At 39.9% G+C, this 27,289-nt stretch overlaps 1 protein-coding gene across 4 annotated transcripts in view; it reads left to right on the plus strand.

Annotated features, from left to right (window-relative positions):
• The first annotated feature begins 4,491 nt into the window (after positions 1 to 4,491).
• spop (speckle type BTB/POZ protein) overlaps positions 4,492 to 27,289 on the plus strand; it is a 96,144-nt gene continuing 73,346 nt past the window's right edge. For 2 of the 4 annotated variants that reach the window (XM_080906311.1, XM_080906308.1), the window contains exons 1-3: positions 4,492 to 4,555; positions 18,205 to 18,288; positions 19,703 to 19,838. The gene's annotated coding sequence lies outside the window, so the exon portion shown is untranslated. Of the gene's footprint in view, positions 4,556 to 16,803; positions 16,862 to 18,204; positions 18,289 to 19,702; positions 19,839 to 27,289 lie in introns of those variants that run through there. The other 2 variants (XM_080906309.1, XM_080906310.1) reach the window with 2 other exon arrangements.

Genomic DNA, 27,289 nt, shown 5'->3' on the forward strand with positions numbered 1-27,289 from the left:
TCTTCTGTCATACACATGCTCAATGCAGCAAGAGAGACAGAGGAATACGCTATACAATAAGAATACTAGTATACAGTAATATACAGTAGGATAGTGCAAATATAATATCAAATAACTCAAACAATATAACTATATCCCCAAAAATAAATAGTCGTATTGCAGTATTATTACTGTACATACAGTATTATTCACAGAGTTTGTGTATAAGAGATCAACACAGCCACCCATGTGAAGCCTCAAGCCAAGTTGAGCAGTGGAGTGTGGTGACTTTTACAGAAAGGCAAGCAGAGACGATCCCCCACCCGTATACACACCAACAAAAACATCCACCACTATTTACCTATTTCACAAGATTAACTGGATCAGATTAAACGTACTATTTGTCCTGCCTGTCTGCACCGTACATGGATGTCTTTCTGCAGTCCTTCGTGGTTGAAGAATTGTAAAATGTTACGTTCTTAGTCTAGGCGAGTATTGAACGCAACAAGAAATTGGCCCACTCACACACCACCCAAGCAAGAACACAAACAGCAATACCAAACAGCACAATATCAAGTGCTAAGCAGCCATTTATTTTCTTCAGCAGTGAGCAGTGCCAAAAAATAACGGTCCCTGTGCTTTCCTACACAAATGAAAAACCAACCAAAAGACAATTCACTTACCCAACTTCCTGAATGAAAAACAGGAGAAAACCTAAACAAAAATGGCTTCTCACACCTACTAGGCTGCTGCAGTGAAGAATATATACAAGGTGAACAAAATACACAATTGCTACTTTACAAATCTATTTACAGCTATTTACAAAACTAAGATACTAACACAAGTCACACACACGGTTATACTTGCAAATCAATGGGCAAAGACACTCTATGAAACAACGACTCAAAAACACATGCTCTTTGTTGGATGGTGGAGGCTAGTAGAGAGAGGGCTGTCATCCGGTAGTTAAGTACTGGAGGTGATCAACCAATTATCCAATCCCAGGACAGGAAGAGACTCCATCCAGCTACTCAGCAGGCACGCCTGGGTGTCCACCTCCTAAGAGAGAAAGGGGAAAAAACCCACAGCCATCCTCTGGTGGGAGGAGTCACACATAAAACAAACACTGACAACATTGGATCATAACACTTCTATAGTTAAATAAATATGTACTATATCCATCCGTCCATTCTCTTCCGCTTATCCTTGACAAGGTCACGGGTGGGCTGGAGACTATCCCAGTTGGGCACACCCTGGACAGGTCCCCAATGTCCCGCAGATCTATTATATTACCCCCCCCCCAAAAGAAAAAAAACAATTTTGAAGACTTTTTCAAACCAAAACAGTACAATTAAAGCTATATTGGAAAATTGTGCACCCAAAGTTCATCCATCCAACCATCTATGCATTTTCTTCTGCTTATCTGGGAATAGGTCGTAGAGGCAGTCTAAGCAGAGAGGCCCAGAGCTCCCCTTTCCCCAGCCACCTCCTACAGCTTATTGGGGGAACACTGAGGCAATCCCAGGCCAACTGAGAGACATGATCTCTCGAATACGTCCTGGGTCTGGCCGGGGGCTTCCTTCCAATGGGACATGCCTGGAACACCTTAGCCAGGAGGCGGCCAGGGGGCATTCTGATCAGATGCTTGAACCACCTGAACTGGCTCCTTTCAACGTGAAGGATTAGCGCCTCTACTCTGACATGACTCTCAAATGACTGAACTCCTCACCCTATCTCTAACAGAGAGGCCAGCCACCCTTCAGTATGGGCTGCCTGGTCCATTTCTACGGGCCATGTGGTCCCTGTACAACTGATGCAAAAGCTTGGGTTTGCCAGCAGTAAGTCAGACTTATTTCCTGTGGGAGTTGGATTGCTTTGTCACTGATTCTGTTGTTTTTAAGGAAAGAATTTGTGCTAAACATATTAATATTACTGCTGTATATATTTAAGGTTGAGCTCATTTTAAATACTTTATATTCTGTTTAATGCGGGGATGTCCAACTCCAGGCCTCAAGGGCAGGTGTCCTGCAGGTTTTAGATATCACCCTGGGTCAGGACACCTGAATCAAATGATTATTTCATTACCAGACCTCTGGAGCACTTCAAGACATGTTGAAGAGGTAACATTTAAATCGGATGTGTTGGATCAAGGACACATCTGAAACCTGCAGGACACTGGCCCTTGAGGCCTGGAGTTGGACACCCCTGGTTTAATGCAAAGCATAATCTTGAAATCTTTTGTTTCTACTGGCTGTCCTGTCCGATGAGGACCACATATTTTGTAAGGAAAAAGGTTTTCATGAGCTCCAAAACACATGCCTATATATTTATTTTTAAAAAGTATATTAAAATAGTATAGTAAAAACAACAAAAATGAAAATAAATCAGCTGAACTAAAAGGCCTGAGCAGTCTGTCACACAGTTAACTGTAAATATCTACAGGGGCTATTAAAATATGAATGGAAAATGAAGTGTTGGCAAAGCAGCTGGTTAAATGTACTACAATCAGACATTCTCATAGATGCTAATCTGAAAGTGCTACTGAACTTGCACCTGCTCAGCTTCCCTGTTCTATTAGGCCAGACATAGTTAGAGCTGCTGTCCCCTCTCCATCATCATCTGCTTTCCTCACTAGTGTATTAAATGAGTTATTAACAACTTTGCTAATGCTAGCTGGGTTTCCACACAAAGTGCAGATTGTAATTAGTCTCAGAGCAGTGAAAGTGGAGCCAGCGGCAGCTTGCCTCGCACGCTGGTCTCCCATCAGTTTACAATGAAAGATCAGCCTTTTTTCCTAAACCAGAAAACGGCTACTGGCCTCTTAGCTTGCTCACCTCAAGTCATTGTTAAAGGTAGACAAAGAAGCACTGCTTGCCTTGCTTGTCCTTACAGAATGGCACTGAAGCAGAGTGTTTTTGCTGTTCAAATGTTTTGAACACATTGTGATATGTAAGGGGTGGATCGGACAGAGAAACAAAGGGATGCTGCATACTCAGACTGTATCAAGTTGTCAGTCATACAGTAAAGCATACCAAATTATCCTGCTCTTTTACTTTAATCGGACTATCATTTATAAAATGAATGTTGTGTTTTACTGAGGATGACTCCTCAGGAAAGTGTTGCTGAGGTCATGAATCGTGGGAGCCAAGTACCAGTTTCTATAGCCAAATGTCTTTTTGCAACCAGAGGAGACGCCACCTGATGCTATTAGACAGCTATTAGACACTCTTGTTTTTTCTTCTCCTTTTATATCTGGAAGCTATGACCATTTTTTATTTACAGCATATGGTAATTGAGAATATGTTTTAGAGCTGCTAAAGCAGGACAGACTGGAGGCCTGTTAAAAATAAACTTCCTTCATAATAACAGCCTGTATACCCATCCATGCAATAAGAAGTCTGAGATGATACTTGGTGCTGTTTACTGTATGGTAGCTGCCTTTCATTTTAAGTTCTGGGTAAGTGAAGGCGGCATGTCTGATAGTGTTTAGCTTTTTATAAAATTAGCAAAAGGTGCAAAGACAGAAAGATGTAGCATCAATTATATATAATTGTATGATGATCAAAATGTATTGTGGATAATAAGCTGAAGGGTTGCAGTAGCTGAAGATATGTGTTATATATATATATATATATATATATATATATATATATATATATATATATATATATAAAACATATCGTTATGTATATTTGTTGTACAGAATGTGACTTCTGAAATACTTAAAGGGTTTTGTCATATTGTGTTAAGTTTTTGGAATTTCACACATAATATCACAAATCTTTTACATTTTTTTTTATTATTTTTTGATTTTACAACTAATAATATAATGAATCTCACACATCAGTGCATATAAAATATATGACATCCATAGAAACTTAATCTAATGTGACTATAAGTATTTATATATACTACACAGAAAATATTAGCTATAGCAATGATATAACGTGTGAGGACAAAAGAGCTTGTTGTCTCAAAATGCACTCATGGTTTCTGCCTGATGGTTTAATAATAATCTGGAGATAAAGGATTACAATCCTTGATGGTTTGATTCAGCAATCTCTGGTTTCTCAATTAACAATTATTTTAAAATATCCTCTCTTCTTTTCTTATTCTGGTTATAATTAAGGGCCACTAAATTATTTTGAGGTCAAGGGAAAAGCTCCTTGTTTGAAATACTTTGAATTTAGAGCAACTCAGACTACAAACCTTTTACCATAACTCAGTGAATTTCTTATCTGAGGCTTATTCTTATTATGTGCCCTTTGCTTTCTTTTAATTCTTATCTTAAAAAACGAAAAGAAATTCCTACAGCTAAACCAAACAAAATAAAGAAAATGTAGTTTGTCTACGAGTGATAGTAAATGTGCTAGTCTACTGATTTTGATGACAGACAGCTGCTCGTAATTAAATAGGAAATTTGTATATTCCCGTAACACCCAGAGTCAAAACCAAAACAATCCCAGCATGGCCAGTCGCTTATTGGGCGTTCGGACACGTCACAGTCTAACCCGGAAGTGCAGTGACAGCTCTTGTCAAAAATCCTTCATCTCTTTCGTTCAAGTGCGAAACAAAGGTGAGTTTTAAAGATGTAAAATGAGCTCTTCATATGCCTGTTATTTACGATTTTTATTGATTCCTCTATGGTAAAGTGCGTTTAAAGTTTGGCCGTAATTTAACGCTGGAAGCACTTTTACAGAGCTTCAATATTAGCCGCTAGCTGGCTATTGTTAGCAGGTAGGTAGCGGCTCGGGACTTATTTATACTGTTTCCGTTTCTGATTCACTTTTCCGCGGATTGTTTTGTGCAATTTTATGCCATGACTGTCACGTCTGGGTTGTCACGGCAAGAGTTATCAGTCTGAACGTTTCCACATGGATATGCAAAATAATGAGACCCATGTTAGAAAAAAAACATGTTATGCTTCATCATGCCTCAGTATCCTGCCAAATAGTGACCACGGCTTCTCCCCTCTGTTGCTTCCCAATGCGCAGTGCAGGACAGCTGCAGGTTTCAGTCTGCCAGAAAGCATCTGAAAAGAGAGAGTCAAGCAGAAAGGCTACTGCAATGCAGGCTGTAGTACCTCTGCACGGTGGCTGGGGAAAAAACTGGTGACTTTTAGATAAAGTAATGAACTCAAAGTTCTATGAATAACTTTTTTTGTGATATCCAAATTCAAGGATCTAACCCACAACTATTTAAATGAAATATGGAATGGCAAACATTTGGTACTGGAGCTACAAAAACTAGTAGTTTGTTGGTTTATGAAAAAATAAATAAAAAAATCAGAAAACGTCTTTAAGATTTCAGTAGACCTTATAGAAACCCCTAGGGGGAATTTGGCTTTTATTAAAATGAGAGAAGACTTTATCTTTTGCTTTGTTCAATTTAATGGGGTTGTTTTTTTTTTTTTAGTTTAGCTGATACATATAGACCAAGTTTAATTAAAAAATAATGATCAGATTAATCAGTAATAGCAATAACTGTTGCAGTCATTAGAGTTGGATGACTGAACAAATATCTACTGCTAATTGGCCAAGTCCATTGCCATTGGAGGAAGGCGGGGATTCTTTTCTTTTTTTGTGAATTTTGTTATTTAATTTAGTAGCCTGCTTCTTTCATAATTATTAACTTGTGCAGCTCCATTGAAACCAAGTACTAATAGGAACTACCAGATGGATTTGTGCTGACGCTAGTACATGCCAGTGCTACGGTATTGTTTGGGCTGCAGAAAGGCAAGAAACAGGTAATTTTAGCCCATTGCTCAGTGTTTGGCATCATAATATCTCGTACATAATTGAAATATGAGTTAATAGATATTATCGCTGTGAAATAAACATGATCAAATGCTTTCATAGCGTTTCATAGGTGCATACCTGCTAAAAACAGGACATTTAAGTCCGTTGCTTGGTGGTTGCTAGGCAACCTTGTGATATCTGATAAAGGTAAGAGCCTTCAGGGGTCCAAAGCTGTGTCCATACTGGAAGCGTTGTGATGACTAGAGACCATAGAAAGGGAAGGAAATTTTGCAACTTTAGTGACTACAGGCAAAATAACCTGGTTTCAACTTTTCTGGAGTTCTAGGCGAGCGACGGACAGCATTATCAAAAAGAGCAGAGGATCCCTTTGACTGGCATATGACCTGGTGGTAAATACATTAGTGGGTTACCTAGGCAACTAGAGCCTGGAATGTCTGTCAGGGACGAGCAGTCGGCTTCAAAGTGATGCAAATTGCTTCCAGGTGTGGACAGAGCTCAAGATTTACTAGTGTGCCAAGTTTAGCTCCTTGGGCTCTGATAATGTGGGTGTAGTGCATTATGGTGTATTATATTTATGTATGTTTTATATTAAGATTCTCCTGTAGAATCTGGGAGTAAGAAGTCTGTTGTGAGAGTAGTGTGCATGTGGTAGCGAACCTGGCGAGGTGGAGGTATGCACTGAAGAGAAGAGGAATGAAAGTCAGTAGAAGCACGACAGAATGTGTATGAATGAGAAGGACACAGGTATATCGGTGAAGGTGGAAGAGTTTAAATGGGTGCCTGAGGTGATTTGTGACAGAAGGACGTCAGCAAAAGTGAAAGAAAGGGTGGCAGAGTTGATGAAACTCAGATTTTCACTGGGAGTACCCAGGATGGACAGGACTCGAAATAATTACTTCAGAGGGACAGCTCAGGTTGAGCTCTTTGGAGACAAAGTCAGAGAGGCAATGCTAAGATGGTTTGAACATGTGCAGAAGAGAGATCGGGGATGTATTTGAAAAAGGATGTTCAAGATGGAGTTGCCAGGAAGACCACAGAGATCATTTATGGATGAAGTGAAGGAGGACATGCAGAGGGTTGGTGACAGAGTAGAATACTAGGGATTGGGTGAGATGGATGCAGATGATCTACTATGACAACTCATAAAGGGAGCAGCCAAAAGAAGAAGTAAAATTCTTGTTGCACCATGTTCCCAATGGAACAAAACAAGACAGTTACTGTGCTAAGTGACACTGGACTTAAATTGGTGCTAAATGTCAATTCACCTTTGAGATCTAGACCAAAATGTGTGGTTGTGGACCCTGATCATTTGTTTCTATTAAGAGGCTTAAGGGTTTCTCATCCTGTTGCCTTGTAAAGGCCCTTCTCCTTGCTGGATTCATGTTTTAAAACCCAAAACTCACTATTGTGGCTATAAGGACACCAAAAGCTGTTTTTTACACATCATGCTGGAATAAATGACCAGATCTAACAGTGCATCCTTAAAATAATTAGGTGGCCATCTGAAAGGGCAGGTAAACATGTCTCATTTCGTATTTTCTATTAGTGATGTGACAAAAGTTGGTGGAACACTTTTTTGCAAAGCTGAATTTTCTAGTAAAAGATCTGCTAAGTGCTTGCTAAAAATTCAGCTGGTTTGTCCCACAGAGTTTTCTGCTCAGCTGTGCTGCGATTGTATGCATGAGCAAAGGGCATGTGGGAGTTCAGAAATGCTCTGAATGGGAGTTTGGATTGATTCAGAAGATTCCATGGTGAACAAATTTGAATCCCAAAAGATAACTCTTTGACTGGCTTAGCATTTTTCTCATTTTATCTTCTTAAACCGTGACACATCCACACATTCTTCACATATCTGTTGGTAAAGACAGATTCTTGATGTACAAGTTCGTGACTTGTTTTGGTGTGCAGGGAAATTGAATTTTTTATTAAACTGCAGCTCATTGCACAAAATAAAATACTGACTTCGTTCCTCAAGCTTACAATACGGTCGAGCTATGCAGATTCAGGATCTGAATTTCAACATCCAGTCAGTTTTGTGTAACAGCTGTTGGCACTTAAGTCACAGTTGTCTAGCTGTGACTGTAAAAGATGTGATGTCACATCATTGTTTTTATTGTGTTGGTATGGAAGTGTTTTGTTCACTCTCCGGACATTGTTGTGTCTGTCAGAAAAGGAAGTGGATACAAACTGGTAAACTTTCGGTTCATATTCTGAATGCAGGTGAACTAATCTACTGTTTAAGAACAGGACTAATGAAACTAACAGTGTAGTTTTGGTAGATATTTCAATATGACATATAAGGAAAGCAGTAGATGTATAAATGAAATCAACCAGGTGTCCAGTCCAATTTCTTTGCTAGTTTAATGGCCCTTTAGTCATAAATATTTTTGTTGTTGTAACTTTTTAAACCAATTTCAATTAAAATAAAACCATTTTGATTAAAATAAATAAAGTAAAACATTTTTTTTATTTCATGTGTCCCATTTAAAAAAAACAAACCAAACAAAAACAAAAAAAACCAAACAAAAAAAGTTTTGCTTTCACTGTGGTGCAGCGGCCTCAGTCTGTCTTTAGCCACCACTCTGTGGTCTTGAGCAATGTCCTTTCCAATTTGATTGGTTACATTTCACAAGTAATAGCCTGTTAATGCTGAAGGCCACTTTGCCACAGACAGGCACAGAGGAGCAGCTTTTCAGAGTTTTGAAGGTATAACAGATATTTCCCAAGTTGCAATAAACACAATAATCCTATGATTTATTTCTTTGAAGACAAGCACTCTGTTTTCCAGTTACATTGACTGATTAAAGCACTTTATTACAGTAATCATACAGTTCACTCAAATGTGATGCTAGAGCTTTACTGTATGAATCGGTAGCATAAATATACTTTTATTTTAATTACAAATAATTAGTAATGTTTTTGAGTCTAAACAAAAAAAACCCCCAAAACAACAAAAGAAAACCAAATAGGTTCCTTAGTCACATGGTTTTGGGTTATAAAAATTGTTTTAATTATACCTTTTCTTATAGTTAGCTGTGAATGCTCAGTGAATATATGCATGCAATGAAGCTAGCATTTGGTTGAGATCATTATGTTATTACTATTGTAAATGTTCTTTTTATATTTTTTCCACTAGTATGCATGATATAATAGGATATAATGACTGTTAATTTAAACATATAGGTAATTGTGACTTTGTTGTGCCAGCGTCAGTCTTTCTTCACTTTTAGGCCAGCAGTTGTTTTTATTTTTTATTTATTTATTTATTTTTTAAATCTGTACTAGGAAATTTATTATTTTTCCACAGTTCTTCAAAAGCCATTTAAAAAAAACAAACAAAAAAAACCTAAAACCTGCAGTGGTTGAATTTATAAACACAAACTTATGTTTTTGTGTTTCTTGTTTGTGTGTGTGTGGGTTTTTTTTTTTTTTTTTTTTTAAATCTGAGTGAACTGCCCAAATAAATTCTATGTAAGAGGAACACGGATCAGGCTGTTAACAATATCAGTTTGGAGGGGACAGGCCAGATGCTGTGTTTCATATTGCTGAGCTGTATGCATCAAAAGTGGTTATTAGACAGGTGGCCTTTCCATAGACTTCCACCTGGCAGCTGGCAGATAGGCACACTTTTTCCTTTTGTATCTAGCTGTGTGTGTGGACTGAGACCACTTGTCTTGATTTAAAAGTGCCTTTCTGGCTTCTCGTATTCCTCAAATTTAAACTCTTACAGTGATGTGTCGCGCTCTCCCTCTAGTTGACTGTGTCCATTCAGCTCGCTGCTGTATATTAAACTATTCAACCACTCTGTTAGATGTTCTTTACACACAAGCGCCCAGCTGCAAAGAGCCCCCCGCCCCTTCATATACTACAAGATGCAGCCATTTGGTTTATTTACGGGTGGTGCTTCTGTAACTGCTGGGAATAGGCCAAAAGCCAATCGAAGCACACGGTGGAGGCCAGGCTAATAGAATCTGACAGGAATGGAGTCATAGAGGCCGCTCAGGCATCGTAAAGCTGTCGCTGTTTAAGCCCCTAAATTTGTCGCTATTACCTGCTTGCCTCTCTCTTTACATGGGCAAAGAGTGCACCCGTGTTCCTGAGTTTGAGACGATGTTGTTACTCATCTTTGCTCATTTCAACACCAAATGAGTACGTTGGTGTGTGCGCACATGCTTGTGTATTTTCAGGGTCAAATGCAGAGCGCATTGAAAAATGGATCAATGATATACTATCCACTATATAATGTCAAGTAAAAAGTGAATTACTGCAGAATGTGGTGGACCTTAACAAACAAATGTTTCAGCACTGCACCATTTCTCCATCAGGCTCAGACTGTATCCTATGTTTTCAGATTTGTATTTTTATTTGCTCTTCTGAGAATTCCTTTCTTGGTGTGTGCAGCAGTGGGAGATGTCAAGATGTGTGAATTTGTTTGGAGTGTAACAGTGTAAAATGCTACACCGGTCAGTACATCAATACTAGTCGGTAAGGAAATTGGGTGTTACTGAAAATCTTTAATATGTCAGAATTGAAGATTTTATCCCACTAATGAGCCTGATTAAAAGAACATTCACAAATTCCTCTAAAACCAGGCCCATACTGTCCAGTCTTCTGAGCTGTGTCGCTGGATCGATTTCAAAAAGTATTGGCTGATCACATCACAGCATACAGCTTTGATACTTCTTGTTCTGGCTTCGTGAAAAGCTGAAGTGATTTCTTTTAAAGGAAAAACTAAGGTAATGAAATCCATATATGAACATCATATTCAAATTACTCATTCGGTTGACTCATTCGATGCTGTTAGCTTAATGTTTATTTAAATGTTTTGAAAACATGAAGTTGTTGATATAAACACAGGCAGTGGTGTAATGTACGAGTTTCAAATGGCACGCCATTTGATTAAAAAAATTTCCTTTTGGTTGTAGTTTAGATTTTCTATCCTGCAATGCTACTCCTAAGGACAATTTGCATATGCACGGCACTACTAAGACATAATTGATATAGGCATTCAAAAATGTCTCAGATTGGACCTTTTTTAGATGCAACATGCGAAGAAGCTCATTTCTCATATTGCTGATCGCTTGTGAGGGAAGGCAACAAGTATTGAATTAGTTTGCATGAGAGGAGGGAAATTGAAATATGGATTGGGGTCGCAAATGCCTGCCAGTGCTTTGGCTGTTTCGGATATGGAGGATGAAATGTATTTCTTTGTGTATGTGCGTGTCAGTGTGTGACTGATGCAGACAGAGCCGGCATCGAATGGTTTTCCACCTCTCTTGCATGAAGCTATTTTCCAATAACAAGTAGAGAGCAGAAGTGACACAGATGAAGTGAATGTTTTAAGAGGAAAAGTAATCTTAAAGACAAGCCAAGTCATTCCTCACTCTAATCCCTTTGCTTCTCCTGCATTACTGCTTCTGTCTTGAAGCCAGATCCCAGCCAGGTCTCTCACCATCTGCCATTTAGATGTATTTAAATCATGCATGCATGCTGACTTTGGACCTGTGATTTGAACTGGCCAGGTCCCCGGTCTCTGCCAGACTGCTCAGCAAAACACATGACCCAGGAAAGCTGTATGAATATAAATGAATGACAACACAGTTGGTTAAAAGCGCCATTGCCCAAAAGTCAGATTCAGTTTTGCTGATACACTGACATTAGATTGTGGGAAAACAGCGACCCATCCAAATACTCTGAACATCAGATCCAACTTTTTTAAAGCTCCAACAGTGTTTGGCATTTAAAATTCATATCACTTGTAGGTGAAATGTTAAAAGAAATTAAGAGAAGACTGGTTCAAATAAAACAGTTCAGGGACGTTTTAAAAAATGTATCTAAGTTATCATGTTGGTGTTCCAGGATAAGAGTGAACCACCTCTGTAGCACTAAATAAACCCAGGGTTAAATCTCAAGTTACCTCACTAAGCCCATAGTACACAGTACAGGCCTCAGCAGTGAATAAATAGATGTCGTGATGCATCTCAAGTCACGATATAGTCATTATAATAGGCAGTGCATTGTTACGGTGTGCCATTGGAAGTTACTCTGTGAGGCCCACCTTTTAATATCTCAAAAGTGTACAAGGTAAGGGCAGTGGTATTCACTTTTGTCAAGAAATAGCTTTTCTGTTTCACCTTACAGATCGATCGATTCGTGATGTCAATGGAAAAAACATTTCTTTTAGGAGAAATGTGAAAGATGTAAAAATGTGACGGTAACGACCTCTCCGTCGCGAGAAGCCTAATAATAAACAGTTTTCATTTAACAGAAGTTTGGGGGGTGGGGGGAAGGAGTTCCACATCAAAGGTGGGGAATGGAAAAGAGAGAGGACAGAAATGGGCAGAGAAAGAGTAAGAATCGTGACTGTGAAATCGATAGTTCATACTGTTCTGAAATTGAGGGGTTGTGTTTTTTTTTTTTTTTTTTTTTTTTTTTTTTTTCTTTTTTTTTTTTTCTTTCTCCTCAGAAACTGTGTATATATGGTGAAATATGAAATAGCCTTAGTGGAGGCCCCTCATGTAAGCAGCAGTATTGATTTCCACAGACCTGGTCCAATTTTGGTACCACAAGTTTTGTTTTTTTTTTTTCTTCCGCTGCCCTTTTTAAAGGACTAGAGCGACTCTGGTGGGGCAACGTTATAGAAAAGCACCTGACTCTGCCTCATCTCCTCATACCCGAATGGCCAAGCTGTTTTTGCAACCAAAGCCACGACGAGAAAAGAGTCAAGGAAATTTCTACAGTTTCCAGAGTCTCTCTGAGGACACAGCTGCAGGATGGAAGATTTCCCCTGTTGGCAGTTCCTGTTAAGAGATTCACTAGCATTACAACATGAAGAGAAAATAATCCTTTCTCTTCGTGTGTCTGTGCACGCGTGTGTGCGTGCGCGCTTGTGTGTCTTTCTATTGGCAAGTGGCTCTGAGAGAAAGCGTGTGGCCGAGTGGACTGACAGACTTTGTGTACGATATAGACTGGCTTCTTACGTCTGTAAGTGTGTTTTGTTACTGAACAGAGGGAGGGGGAGTCACATGAGTGTCTGCTCAGCTGCAGCTTGCGTTGAGGTGTATTCACACATATCCCCCACAGTTTAGCAGTTACTGCGAGCAGCCAGACATTAGTGGTGAAATTGCAGCTGTTTTAAAGCCTTTATTGCAGTAGGATTTACAGGGTAAAATGGTCTGTAATTCTTAGCCTGTGCTCCCGCTGCGATGTCCCTGCTGCTGACGCTGCTTTCATACTGCCCTATCTGGCTTCATAAGGAAAAGCGACTGGAGGGTATCAGCTCCCGGAACAATATAGGACATTTTTCCTCCCCTCTTCTCCTGAGATTCAAAAAAGTTTGAAGGCAAAGAAACAAAGCCTTTGCCTCTTACTCTTTTTCTTCCCCTTTCCTTCCTTTGCAGTCACCATGTGTCCCATCTCTTCTTCCCCTTTCCTCTCCGTCTTTAACTTTCATTCTCTCCAAGTAACGGGAGTCTCTTGCAATATGCTGTGTTTCCCCACTTGAGTGTTAATGAGGCAGATGAATATTCATGAAGAGGAGGCTGACATCGCTGTATGGCGATTGTGCAGCGGATGATTGTGTGCATGGGGATTGTTGTGGCCACATTTCTGAGGGATCTGTTGTGCAGTGGGTAGACATCAGGGGACTCTGGGCTCCTTTGCTAATGATGCAGATGCTTGAGTTTTGTTTTGGTCTGTGGTTGTGGATGACCTATTCCCAAGGCCGTTCCTCTCTCCCTCGTGGCTGCTGGAGCTTAAGTTTAGCCTCCAGCTGCTGGTGGAGGATAGCCAGGGAGTGAAAGACTGAGAAAAAGAGCTGCCTTTTTACTGCCTACACTCCTCCTACTCTTCCTCCCTGTGGTCTTGACTTGTGACAAAGGGATGCCATGAGTCACATCTTCAGGGGCCATCTCTGTCTTCTTATTTTACCTCTCACTATTTGTTGCTACCTTTCTTATCTTTTGTGTTTTTTGCATTTTCTTTCTGTGGTGACTAAAACTGATTTCACCACATGTTGAAGGACATATTAGAAACTGTGGCCCATTTTAACAGCAAAAGGCTGTGTAGTGCATGCTTGTCATGTCTCTTGGATTGCTGTTTCCTCCTGTGCACTGCCCACCCCCTTTTTTCCTCTTTTGAGCTTTGTTCTGCTCTTCAGTTTCTCCTCGAACAGTTCCTATAGTAATCTCTCACGTTTTCTTCCCCTCTTTTCCTTTTTTTGCATGACAGATTCTCATTTACATTTTCTCACTAGCTCATCATCCAGTCTGCCTCTTCTCTCCCCGCTGCCATCAGCCTGGGGCTTTCTCTGGTCCCCTTTCCATCTCTTATTTGCCGATGCTACCTTTTCCCCTCTCAGCCTCAATCTTTCCTCCTTTATTTCCCTGCAAGATATCTGACCCTCGCATATTTTAAACCTTTGATCTCCAAACAGTCATTTTCGACATGAAGTGATGTGTGTTTATGTCTGCAGCCCAAGGTGGAAATTTGTGTTTGTCTGTCTGGGACATGCTTTGTATTAAGCACCCTTTAATTTAAGAAGGTGAGTCTGCCATTGCTAGGTTGGAGGACCGATAGTCCGACTGTCTCCTTCGTGGTGACACGTCTGCTAGTGACATAATGGAGGTCTTCCTTTTCCTTTGTGCTCCTGTGTTGTTCATGAAATCAGTTGCATTGCCACTTTATGTTGTCAGTTCCAGTCTAGCAGGTGTTCATACTTATTCTCATGCACACATATCCTTCTTGCAGTTGGGGAAAGGGTGGATGCTGGCCAATTTATCAGTGTTCTGACTGTAAGGCTACAGGGAGCCCTCCGTCTTCATCAGTTCACTCAGCAAATAGGCACACCCCAGTCACTGCTACTAGACTTAGCTCATGTGTCTCCATTATACTTTAACAACAAATCTGTGAGGCTGACTAGAAATAGTGTTCTGTGGTTAGCCATCTTAAAAAACAGTCTGCTCAGATCACAGGTGAAACGGGTTAAAATGGGTTTATTGCCTCAGATTTATTAGTGTTTCCCACAGGCTGGCAGTTTACAATAAAAGGCAGTTGGAAGATTATTATAGTATAATAGTAGTCACTTTATTATAAGCTAATGAGAATAACATTAGCCGAATTATAACTGCAATGTCAGCTGACTGCAGCTCAATTGCCATTACCGCGAGTATGGAACAAATGTTTCACACTGCTTGTAATAACTGCATTCGGTTTAGTGCGCAGTTTGTTTGTTTTTTTCTTCTATATATCTCTTTGAAACACTGTGCTTTTATTCTGTCGTGTCATGTGATATCTCAGGGCTGTTGTCCTGCAATAGTGAAGGACGTTTGTCTTATTTGTCTGTCTGTCCTCATCCTCCTCCTCTTCCTCCGCCGCCCTTAGCCTCTGTGCCCCCTCGATTTTCTCGACCCACTGCTGATCAAAGCTGCTTTGAGGGTGCTGAGCGTGTCCAAGGCCGGTAGTGATTTGATGATATGTGTTCGTCTAGAGAATCTTGTCTTCGTGTGATTAGATGGTGTGTGACAGGTGGCGTCAGTCCCATCAGCTCATATTAAGCCAGAGCGCCGTGCTGCCACCGCCGTTGCTGTTTTTTATCCTTTAATGTTAAACCTTCCTCACCAGCAGAATCAATTATCAGTGATTATGTTAGTGTCAAAGTCTTTAGCGCCCGGCTGAGCCCCATTGCTGCCTCCTCCCACTCGTTGCTGTGTGGCCCACAGAAGCCACACTATGCTGATCCCCAGTCAGAGCACTGCTGCTGCAGAGGGACAGCTTTACAGACAGCTCTAAGTTTAACCTTCCTCCTCAACAGTGGTGTGACAATGCAGGGAGAGTTTATTATGCCTGACAAAACTCCCCCCACGTAGGTTTTTCCTCAGTGAGAAAGCTGCATAGCGATTAGCCCTATCATGCTCAATTGTGGATCTAGCTGTCAGAGCTGCCCTGGTGGTCTTGCATCCTTGGTTGCAGTCTGCTTGAGAAGGCCATGTTTTATAAATATAAGAGTTCACTGAGCGTTTGCTGCACTGCATTACAAAAAACAACAAAAATACCCAGAATTTTCTATGCAAAAACTCTACTTTGCCATGTAACCAATCTTTTTCTCACATAAGGTTTCCTCAGAAGGACGTCCTCAGCCTTGGATTTACCTGTGATGCACAGTGTGTGTGCAGATTATTGCCACTGCACCACACAGGGCAGTGAGGCAGCTTGTTAAAAACCCCTCTCTGCTGCAAGGTCACAGCTCTGGCTTTTCCACCATTGTGTCAGTTCTTTGTCAAACAAACATTCGCACATTGCTTTCAGAATTCTCATCAGGCGGGATAATTGGCTTACAGGACTTTGTGAAACACACAGAAATATTCGCATATGCACTAACAACAATTTCTGTGTAGTGTTTAAGTAATTAAGCAGCGCTTGCTCCATCATGTTCCCCCACCTCCTTTCTATACATGCACCGTCACTTTTTCTTCCCCGTTCAAACTGAACTGTAATGACCTGTTGGTACCGTAGTTAACAACTAAATTAGTTACAGTAACAGTACATATTTTGATTCTAAATTTGTAACTCTGTTTTGGATGCAGAGTATGATTCATGTTCAGTCTAACAGAAGACCTGTATCTCATGTCTCTCCATAAGCAGAGCTCTCTGTGGAAGTAAATCAAGGATCAGGTTTGGAGTTGCCACTTAGGATTAGAGGTTTTAATTTCAGCTGCTGGGTGTCTTTTCTTGACAAGCCTCTGCTGGTGACAGGAGTGGAAGTTGGTTTTTATTATTATTTTAAATCTTTTTGAGGCTTTTAAGATCTAATGTCCATCTTCTATCTAACATGGTTTCTTTGACTCACTCTCGACCCTCCCTGACTCTCCATTTGCCCTTTCTCTCCTTCTATATGTTATCCAGTGTTGAGCGGAGGTAAGCAGAGATAGTAATCTGCTGTAGCCTTGGCACTCTCTCGCACTCTGGTCTCATTGAAGAAGATTGATGGCCCTCTTTCTGGAATGGCCGTTGTTTTGGATGGAGAGAGAAGAAGATGGAGGCAAAGTAGTGGGTTTAAAATGGAAAAACTAAGTGAGGGAGGGTTGAGGAAAGGCAAGCGGTAGCAGGGATAAAGAGAAATGGAGGTAAGGTGAATGATGGTTGTAAAAGATGGAGAATTGGGAGAGGAAATGTCACTGTGGAGGAGCTTGAAAGCTCATTAAATTTGGTTTTTATTTTATTGAGTGAGAGTATACATCAAACTGTGATTGGTTTCAGATTCACACGTCGTTTCTTTTTTCCTTTTCTAATGCACACGCGGGCTATGGAATTGGCTGCACTTAGTTTGCATGTCAGCAGGATTATATTTAAATGTCAGCTCTTCTCTCAAGATGCAAATGAGACAAGAACATGTTTTGATGGAACGATTTTGTACACGTGTCTTGTGTTGCTGTTGCATTACGATGCAATGGCCTTTAGGGCTTTTAGGTATGTGTGCTAGTCAGTATTAACAGTCGTTGCTGCATTGCTAAGGGGAATAAGCAGTCCTTCATCCCTCTTCATGATGGTTCTGTTGCTCAGTGGCCATGTGGGTGGCACTGGGTTGATTGGCTGTAATGACAGTTATGCTCTTAATTGTGTCACTTATACTCCCTCTGTGGCTCTTTTGAATGCAGTCAAGCGCTTGATCTAACCCCCCCCCCCCCCCCCGGTGTTTTGTTCCTTTCTACGTATTGGTCTTTTCAGGTTTCAGGAGCAGCGAGATATAGAACAGCCACTCTTTCTCCTTCCTCCTTAATTCTTCTCTCGTTTAAGAGAAGTATTGAATCTGACATTGTCTTTATATTTGGGCTCCCCCCGTCTCTGCCCACCCCCCCCATGCCCTCTCCTTAATTTGTCTCCTATTCCTTTAGTGTCTTTTTTTTGTTCCTCTGTTTGACTATTGTCTGACTTGCTGTTCCGCTTCTTTCTCTCTTTGCCTTTCTCGCTCTATTTCATCAGCCTGTGGTACATCGACCTTTCATCCTGCCTCTCCCTCTTCTGTCTTGTCGACGACTTTTTTTTTTGCTTTCTATTCTCCCGTCTTGTATTTTTTGTTTTCCACCTCCTCATCTGTCAGCTCCCTCCTCAGTCTTTTCTTTTTCTTTTTTTGAGACAGCCCTTGCTGTCTCATGGCGTCCCAGCATTGCTGGGGTCAGCTTGACATGTCTTGGTGGCATGGCTGGTTGTATTGCCTATTGTTATCGCTTCCTGTTTGAGCTGACCACTTGACTTGAGCAGGGTAAATGATACAAGACCAAAAAAACCAGGAAGAACATGAAGGGCACATAACGTTATGTTTGTTCATACTCCTGACAGGGTTGTTTCAGGTTATACTTCATGTAATTTCCTGTGGTAACAACTCAGCATAACACTTCTGAAGAGCCTCAAATAAACATCACAAATGGAAAGCAACCAATAACAAATATTTAAAAATGTGTTATCTTAGGCAATCTCCACTTCATCAGCTGAAACGGTTTCATCCAAGTTTGTGACAAATGGAGTTGGAGTCCACATCTGCTGTTTTGAGTCGGTAAGAACGAATCTTGTATTCATTTCAGGTGAGCTATTGATCAAATGGTGCTGGTCCCATTCACACATCACAGAGCCAGTCTACCTTTTTGACATTTCTTTCAGGGCTCAACCTTTGTATTTTGCATCTGATTGACATTTCCTTGGTATATATGTGTAAACACAGGGATCTTAAGATATTTCATTCATTCATGCAGATCATCTTTTCTCTCTTTGAGGTAAAAGCCCACAGGCAGTTTGAATACCGGTCGTGAATACAAAGCACCAAAATATAAAAAGTAACACTCTCGGTGCAGTATTTCTGAGCCAAATATAAGTCAGTGTTTAGCCTTAGAGTTGCAGTTTATTACACCTCTGAGGCAACTTGTCACTCCCTGGATTGCCGTAGTTTGAAGTCATTCAACACCTGTTTTAAAATCCTGTTTTATTCTTTATGATCCAAGTGTCAAAGTAAATTGACTTAAATCACACAGCTTTCTCTAGTTGCATGTTAAATGTCAGACATCTTTATGGATTGGCTTTATTATGAGAACAAAGTGCATCACTGTGGCTGTTTAGCTTGAGACATTTTGTCACAATCTGCAGACCTTTCTGCAGTAATGGTTGGCAAAACACACCCAGTCTGCTCTGTGAAATCCTGTTCATCTGTGGTTGGCAGGCATGTGAAGTATGAGTAAGCGTCCTTGGTCATGTTTATTTAGGTAGAGGTGGTATTTGAAAGAGAATTAGACTTGGAGGATTTTAATGACACTGCAGAGTTGAAGCCACCGTGGGTCTGTTCTGTCAGATGATTGTTTTGCTATCGGGCTCTGTGTGGGCCCTTTATGCATCACATTAACGTGGTGAATTTTATCTACAAAGATTTTTATCCACTTTTATGGGCCACTGTAAATATAGCATAAAAAGTATCAGGGAAGCATTAAGCCTGCTTTGCTGTGATCCTGCTTTGAATGCTATTGCTATAAGCAGCACTATTTCATTTGTGGGATTGAGATTGCATTGCTTTATTGCTCTGTTTACACCTGTGGCTTTTTGGTTTGCTGTTTGGATACAGTCCAGATACAGTTTGTGCTTGGATTAGTATTTTAAAGCTGCGTGTAATTGTGGAAGGTGGGCCCCTGTCCCGCTTTGTTCCGCCTCGCTGTGTAAACCTTACTACAGTCTCTGTAAAACATGTGTTTTTGTAATATCTTGTCACACAGACACACACACACACACACACACACACACACACACACACACTCGCTCTATCTCAGGAATACTCTGCATTCAAGTCTCCTACATAACAGATGCACACACAAACAGTCAACTTGACAAGGAGTCTCTTGCAAGACTATGATAAGGCACTGGCTCACACCCACGCTCACTCTCACAACTACAGTCTTGTTGATTCTTTTCGCTGTTTGTGTTTGCAGCTTGCCAAGAAGCTCTGGCTTTGGACAGACAAGCAGTACTGACACACCTACAGACAGCAAGACCTGACGGAGAGAGTCCAGCTGGCTAGTTATGGCAGTTGCAAGCGGAACAGATGTGCGAGGTACTTTGATCTAGGTGAGTACCAAATGAGGTGTGGATCTGGGGGAGGGAAGGGGGGGGCATCGGTCTGTACCAATATTGGGAAATTGCAAATCTGCCGTGGGTGGGGAGAGGAGAAGTGGAGAAGAGCGATTGTTAGAGGCAATTTTAGTCTATGACGATAAAACATTAAAATGACCACTTTTGATCTCAAGCTGATGACAGCACTATTAAACCAAGTGTTTTTAGCTAACTTTTAACAACTGTTTAAGTATTGGAGTCTTTGTGTTCATGTGTTCTGTACTCATTTTTCAAAGCAGACAATTTCACATTCATTTAAGTTTGAAATGCTGCCTTTTTGACTTCTGAACAACTTCAGTTGTCTTCAAGCGTGTTTTTATTTTTTATTTTTTCCCTCCAAACAGGTTTTAGCTTGAAAAAAATTAGTCATTTCTTCTAAAGTAAGCTACATTTGTTTAGCTGTGTTTTTTTTTTTTTTTTTTTTTTTTTTTTTTAAATGACATCAGAAACAGCAGTATGCGACATTGCGTGATGGCAGAGCTTCAGTTCATCCTTTGTCATTTTTTTTTTTTTTTTTTTTTAATAAATAGGACAGGGGGAATGAATGAGAGAAAGAGGGGGAGAGAAAGAAAGAAAACCAAAGGGGAGAAGAGACGGTGAGAAGGGGGGGGAAGAGAGAGGAAAAAAAAAAAAGAACTCCTGGGTCACCTGTATGGAGAAAAAAAACAAACAAACAAAAAAAACAAACAGAGGAGACAGCAAACAACAAAGAGCAACATAATAATAGAGAAAACAAAGCACCATCACAATAAACTAGCTAGTCATAGATATCAATATTTACTAAATAATAAACGATATTGTGCAGCACGCAAGATAGACAGCGCACAGTGTGCTTTGAGGTAGCAGCCAAGAAAGCTAAAGCTTTGTTTAGCTGTTTAAGAAACCAACACCTACAGTATTCTCATAAGGCTAACTTTGAATCAAATTATGGGTAAGAGGAAGTGGATGGTCCAGCATAAGAAATAAGCTTGGTTTGGATAGAAAACACAAACCTTCAAAAAGCATGAAGGTGAAAGAAGATCTAAAGGCTGCCAGTGAAGGAATACCAAATAGCAAGAGAATAGAGACAGCAGCAGACACTTGATCATATAAATGGCAGCTCGATAAGACATTTCAGGTAGTATTCATCTGTCATTTATAAGCAGAATTTGGACCCAGTTCTAATAAAAGACCGAAAAGGTGAAAAAAGGAAAAGCTTGGGTTTTTAGAAGGGAAAATAAGGGTGGAGGTATAGAGGATGTGCCAACATTGGAGACCAAAAAAAACAGAGGAACAATAAAATAAATCCTTGAGGGTAAAGTATGTGGTCCTGTGTGTTTCATGCTTCCCCCACCAAACTTCTTAATTAGGTAGTGTAAAACTAGCAAGAACAGCAAGACGGGAAGAAAGGAAGGGGGGGGAAAAGCTTGGTGAAAATAGTGTAAAGTAGCAGTCTCTTTCCATTTAGAGGCTATGAGATATTTGTTTTGTATTTGCTGAGATGACGAAATGGTAAATGATAAATACATTAATTTGCCCTACTAGTGTACAGATCAGTCTGCTTCTCCACTCCTTCATCACATATAAGATAAGACGTTTATTTATTTTTTTACTTTGGGTTTAAACTCAAAGCAAAGGTTGGTGTTGACATTAATACAAAAGAAATTCCAAGATACAGTTCAAACCTTTTCTCTTTCTTCCCACATGTTTGGTGTGTGGTTTACTTTCATACATTCAGAAGTGAATTTCAGAGTATTTTTTTTATTTAACATTTCATTTGGCAGTGTCTCTTGACATCAGTGTTGCTGTGTATACCCATGAAAATTAAATCTCTGTGTAGGATTTGTTGAGAAATGCTGGGATATTTTAATCACCTCCTTTCTGTATTATCACATAGAAAGAGCATCATGAAAAATCAACATGAATGTGGTTTTTCAGATGGTTATGAAGCAGTGCCGGTGATATTAGATTTCTCGGTGGTAACTTCAGTTCTCCCATGAAACTAAAAATAGTTTTAGTATTGGAGATGAAGAAAAGTATTGTGTGTGTTCGGTTTTCTTGCAAAATTAGATGGTTGGATTCTGTGTGTATTCTTGTGTTTATATATAAGTGAATAACGGTCTTTGCTGACCCTGTAGTTACAGCCAATTTGCTGTGATCACAGTGACAAGTGTCTCCATATGGATACTTAGTAATTAGCTAAGAGGAGATGGAGAAAGGTTGGAATTCGTGGGGTATTAGAGGACCTGTCAGAAGCCTCCACTCATCTTATCCCCACCCCCCCTCCCAAATCTGTCAGGAGGCTTGTCTGGGGCCCATGCTCCCCAGTCCCCTTCCTTACACTTGGCTGCTTCAGTTAATTGAAGCCACTTCAGATCACTCAGAGGAGCTGGATCTGCATGCCTGAACAGACCACAGCACTCACCTGACCTGTCACTCACTTCTGTCAGCAGCTTCCTGCCACCCACAAGCTTTTTCCAACACATGATCGTCTACAAACCCAGGATATAACAAAGATCCCGGGAATATACTTAGTACACAGTTACCTTAAAAAAAACAAAACAAAAAACCCCACTTCACTGGAAATTGACAGGTGCAAATGTCCAACATATTGGGATCTTGGAGTAAACAGACTTTTAACTTGCCAGCTCCTTAGTACAATGTCTGTTTGATGGATCTTGTTAGAAAAACCACATAATTGTCTCAAATTTACATCAAGTGATTTATATCGTGGCATCTCTGTCACACAAATTTGAGTATTTCCTGTAGTGAGAATGCATCAGAAGCATTCTGGCTAGAGCAAATGTAGTGAGAATGTACTACAATATGTGGCACATAACATGTTGTCTAGTACATATTGGAAAAGGCAAATTTAAACAAAGCCATGAACCAATTCTCCCAGCATTTGAGTTTATGTGTGAAAACAGCTGAGGTCTGTTGTATTGTATCAGGTGCCATCATAAAGGTCTGGGACTTTGCCCATGAGTATTAAAACACCTTTCTAAAGTTAAATTTAGCTGATCTCCCCTTAGAGTTCATCTACTCATGTGTTTCATACCTTCAGCATTGCTGCTTTTTATTTTTGTTATTTTAAGGTTCCTTCTGGTAGTCTCTTTATGGCCACTACTTGTGTTTCTGTGATGCACACAACATTTTAATGTTATTCAAGTGAAGAGGATTAAAACGAAGGCTTATGTGGTGAGTTGGGTTAAAGAAATGTTAGTCTAGCCAAAAGGCTCCTGTGTTTTCTATTTCTCTGTCTATATACAATGGTGAGCTAGTATGATGACATACTAGCATGTGAAAATGCTATCATGTGCCATCGTTTGAATTAATTACACTAAATGGCTCTATTGGGCTGCAGTAGCTGACCATGGTGCGACCAAAGCTTTTTTTTGACCATGTGCAAGCACCTTGTCATGTCCTTGTCTTTAAATGGTCGCTTCAAAGGCAGGGAGCAGTTCTGGATCCACTTATAGTCAGTTGCCTTCTTTGACTGTCTCATTGCTGTTTCATCAGTTTAATCTGCTATTGATTTTCAGTTGCATCTGTTTTTGATTCCTTCAGTCTATTTACAATAATATAGAGCATGGCTATTCAACTAAGAAGTTAGTTGGGCCAGATTTTTTTGCAGCCAGTAAGCAGCAGATCATGATCAATTTCAAACCCACACAACTGTATTGAAAAACAAGTAATTTTTTTATTCCTTTTCCCCCTGTAAATGTGGTGACCTCTCAAGAATGCACACCGAAAGGTCCATTTATTTAAAAAAAGGGAGCTATAAACTATTTTTTTGCACATTTGAAATAATAATAATATTAATAATGATAATACTAAAACATTTTGATATTTCCCTTTCAAATTAAAATAAATCTTTTGCTGACCACTCACTTTTCCTGCCATGAATGGAGCCCCATCTGTCACAAGTATACAGACACGCTTCATATCCAGACCATTTTCCTCAAAAAGAGCTGAAATCTTCTCAAACATTATTTCGCCAGCTGTGTGTCCCTCTAACAGTAGTAAGCAGAGCAATTTTCCATCCAAAAAACGGACATATAGGCACAACTGTGCATTATCAGTTCTGTCTGTGAACCCATCTCCTGCTATAGACATTAAATCAGTTTTCTTCAGGTCATCTAACAGCATTTCAAACTCGTCTGACGCCAGAACTTCACAGAACTTCAACTCGACGAATATTTGAACTGTCTGACAGGTGTACGTTTTTAATAGCAGATGTCACACTTACTTTAATTTTTTTGTCACTTATCACCGCATCCACCACGGCCAGCATGCAGTATTTCACTGTTTCAGAATCTGTGAAAGGCTGTTCTTCTTTGCCAAGAAGCAAACACGAAGGGAAGCTGCTGCAGCTCTCTCTTGGGCTGTACAGGACCCTCACCATGGTAGTACAACTCCGGTTGTAAGATTATTAAACTGTACTTTTGCCGCCTTCTCCTGAGATCGCTCTGGAAAGTTTGTGTAGAAAGTCTGGTGTTTGTCATTGTGGTGCCTTCGTAAGTACTGCAACACACTCACTCCAAACTAAACACATTGGTTTGGCATTTGGATTTGTCAGTCCAGCCAGGGTTAAACCGACGGTTTTCATTGTCAATTTACGCTTTTGGACTGAGAAAGACATGCTGTTGTCGCATCATGCATTACAATGATAGTTGAATATATTTACATTACGGTGCATTGTGGGTTAAATATTGCTAGGCTACTAGCAACATTCAGTCTACACTACGCTGTAGGAATTTTTAATTTTTTAAAATTAATTGATTAATTTTTTGCGTTTTCTCTGTTTCTGCCAGGACCACAGGCAGGGCCACTCTCAGGTTGCTTCTGGGCCGCCATTTGAACAGGCTTGATATAGAGACTAGCTGTGATAAATGTGATATCTGTTGCAAATCTATCTACTACAGACCTGTAGTGCTGTATAGGAGCCAGTGGGGAACTCACCACCAGCAGACCATGCAGAATCTCAAAATACGAAATAAATGTATAAGTTTACAATCTAGACATTTATAAACAAACAGAGCTAGTTAATTCCATTAATGACCAAGAGCAGTGCAAATTTATTGCTCAAAACTGAGATTGTGAATAACGTACTAAAAGTACTACAGGTTCTAGACATTGCTTTTATCTGAAAACTGTTCAGATAAATTAAAAGAAACTGCATAAGAATCAATACGTTTATGACACAAGGGTGAACTCTTCTGCTAGAAATTGCTGAGCACTGTATGCAGTCCTGTGGTGTGGGACTCGGGTAGAGTGCATGATTTATCCAGAGTGTGTTTTTATTACATATAATATTGTAATTATTGCTGAAATAGCTGAAATGTACAAAGGAACACAAAACATTATTCATGTGAGATCCCGAGCCATCCATGTCTTTGTGAAGATACTATTAGTGTGCCATGTCCGTTAAACCACACATCACTCTAGGTTTTTCAGCAAGTTATGTAAGATATGGGTTTTGGTGTTAAATTTAGCACATTTTAGAGTAAACTGTCTGCTACAAACATTAGTAACTCAGGTTTGTGTGTTTGATACTTTTCGATGAGCAGACGAGTTGCACTCATAGCTGCAGACTGACTGAAATTATATGTAGATAATAATGTAAAGGCAAAGTGAGAAAAGTTCGTGGTTCAAAAACTTAGTGAAGTGGTCCTGGTTATGCTTCTGACTGGAAGTTCCACCGTTGAGGTGTACAGCTTCCAAACCCAATGTAAAATTCCTCTCTTATCAGCATTGATGATCCTCAGTCAAATTTGGGCTTATTTGGGTCCAAATTGAAATCGGAGATGTACAAGGGAACTGCAACATAGGAATCTAAAATTTGCATTGGAGCTGGATTCAGACTAGAAGATCTTAATCTTGAAGGGGAGAGTGGAAAGATTTTATTCTGGTATGATGGAGTCTCAGAATTTTATGATTGCACCATTTATGCAACTTATTGCAAACTTCTTTTGTTCATTTTTCAAAATATTTTAAAGTCAAGTGAAAGCGTTACAAACATACCAAGAGGCCTGAAAATAGACTTCAAGTGAGCAGAAACACAGATTTTCAAGAGTTGGACCTTCATTTACAAGACGTGACCCTGAACTGCAGTTTTATAGCTATAAGGAGAATGTTGCCATCTGATAGCCTGTACTTACTCATGCTTGAAAAGCCAAGCATAACAAAATGAAAAAAGGGCAAATGTGGACTGGAGATGCAATAAAAGGCCTTTTCCAATTCATGGGTATTTCTAAACTCTGAAAGAGCACAAGAAAAGTGTTAAAACTCAGTATAAACAGAGATCCAAGACTTCAAGCCCACAAAGCTCAGCTAAAGTGACATGGACTAGAATTGGATTTGTTTTGAATAATTTGCCTCCCACATGGCTTTTGTTGATAAATTATGGCTGAATTGAAAATTATCTATGGTTATCATAAAGTAACCATTCTATAAATGCAACAAAGAAACAACTTGTTCTATGATTTGGACCAAAACAAGCTGTCTGAAGTTCATAAAGGCCATAAAGTCACGCCTTCATCATCCAGACATAGAAATTCTCTTTTTCTCTTGCCTCAGCATGCAGTTTGATGTCTGACTAGCAAGAAATCATACCTAAACGGCAAAGAAGGTTTCAGATTCGTCCTGCACGGTAACGATAAATGAAAGACTATGATAGTTTATACAATTCAAGTAAGATTACTTTTTTAAGTTTATGGTTATCTTTGGAAGAAACCATGATGAAGGTAGGAAGTCGAAGCAAGAGGTTGCATGCAAAAAAAGGGTGCATTTACATGGTTTAATTTAATAGCTGAAAGTGTGCTGCTGGGACAAGCAAGCTCAGTGGTTTATGGCGTTGCAGATATTTTTCAGGTATTTGCACCTAGAAATCACTCAGTTGAGAGATTGTCTGGCTGATGCTGTAAAAAGTGAAACTTGCCAATCTCTTACATCTTGCTACTGAGTTACTTGAGGCTGCAATAATGTGCCCCCTCTGCTGGTTCTGAAGTGCTGCTTCCCGTAACACTGAAAACTGGGAATGTGTGCAGTATAGCCATAGGGAATAGATCTTTTTGAAACACTCCACTTGGGAGTGAATGTCTAAAATGAGAAGTGGGGCTTGTGAATTGTTTTAAATGCCAGGCTTCTACTCATTCAGGGTGCTTTCTTGTGGAAGTCTTTAGTTATACTGTAGCTCAGTCTGCTGACATTTAATGCTCAGCCATTACATCCTCTGTTGCTGCTTTAGTATAGGCCCAGTTGTTACCGGTATGAATATGAATAGACAGATGTGACAGCTGGCCAGCCATATGTGACAAGCCTTTTAAATCTTTACGCCTTAATTATTCCGTCCCTTGGGACAAATATTGGCATTTAAGGTCTTAACACTCAGACCTTGTAAACTGCCAGCCTCCAGTTGGCATTAT

Source organism: Rhamphochromis sp. 'chilingali' (assembly GCF_963969265.1).
Source record: "Rhamphochromis sp. 'chilingali' genome assembly, chromosome: 15".
In the NCBI taxonomy this organism is placed as follows: Eukaryota; Metazoa; Chordata; class Actinopteri; order Cichliformes; family Cichlidae; genus Rhamphochromis; species Rhamphochromis sp. 'chilingali'.